The sequence below is a fragment of the Seriola lalandi genome, unplaced genomic scaffold (assembly GCF_002814215.2).
Source record: "Seriola lalandi dorsalis isolate HSWRI2012SDOR001 ecotype SW California unplaced genomic scaffold, Sedor1 jcf7180002054389, whole genome shotgun sequence".
NCBI lineage: Eukaryota > Metazoa > Chordata > Actinopteri > Carangiformes > Carangidae > Seriola > Seriola lalandi.
Genome location: NW_019524942.1, coordinates 45,458 through 46,656, shown reverse-complemented (window position 1 = coordinate 46,656; position 1,199 = coordinate 45,458).

The window sequence follows — 1,199 nt, the reverse complement described above, 5'->3', positions numbered from 1 at the left end:
ATACCATGTTGTTTGATTCCTTGCCATCCTATGACGTTGTTATGACCTTTTATGCCTTAATATACTATGTTGTTTTTTCGACATTTTTTGCCATACTATACTATGACGTTTTTTTGGTATTTACATGACTTACTATACTATGACGTTTTTTGGCATTTTTATGACTTATTATACCATGTTGTTTGATTCCTTGCCATCCTAGAACGGTGTTATGACCATTTATACCTTAATATACTATGTTGTTTTTTCGACACTTTTTGCCATACTATACTATGACATTTTTTGGCATTTTTATGAATTATTATACCATGTTGTTTGATTCCTTGCCATCCTATGACGTTGTTATGACCTTTTATGCCATAATATACTACACTGTTTTTTTAACATTTTATGACTTATTATACCATGTTGTTTGATTCCTTGCCATCCTGTGACATTGTTATGACCATTTATGCCTTAATATAATACATTGTTTTTTCGACATTTTTTGCCATACTATACTATGACGTTTTTTGGCATTTTTATGACTTACTATACTATGACGTTTTTTTGATATTTACATGACTTTCTATACTATGACGTTTTTTGGCAATTTTATGACTTACTATACTATGACGTTTTTTGGCATTTTTATGACGCACTATACTATGAAGTTTTTTGGAATTTTTATGACTTATTATACCATGTTGTTTGATTCCTTGCCATCCTATGACATTGTTATGACCTTTTATGCCATAATATACTACACAGTTTTTTTGACATTTTTTGCCATACAATACTATGACAATTTTTGGTATTTACATGACTTACTATACTATGACGTTTTTTGTCATTTTTATGACTCATTATACCATGTTGTTTGATTCCTTGCCATCCTATGACATTGTTATGACCATTTATGCCTTAATATAATACATTGTTTTTTCGACATTTTTTGCCATACTATACTATGACGTTTTTTGGCATTTTTATGACTTACTATACTATGACGTTTTTTTGGTATTTACATGACTTTCTATACTATGACGTTTTTTGTCATTTTTATGACTTATTATACCATGTTGTTTGATTCGTTGCCATCCTATGACGTTGTTATGACCTTTTATGCCTTAATATAGTACATTGTTTTTTTGCCATTTTTTGCCATACTATACTATGATGTTTTTTGGCATTTTTATGACTTATTATACCATGTTGTT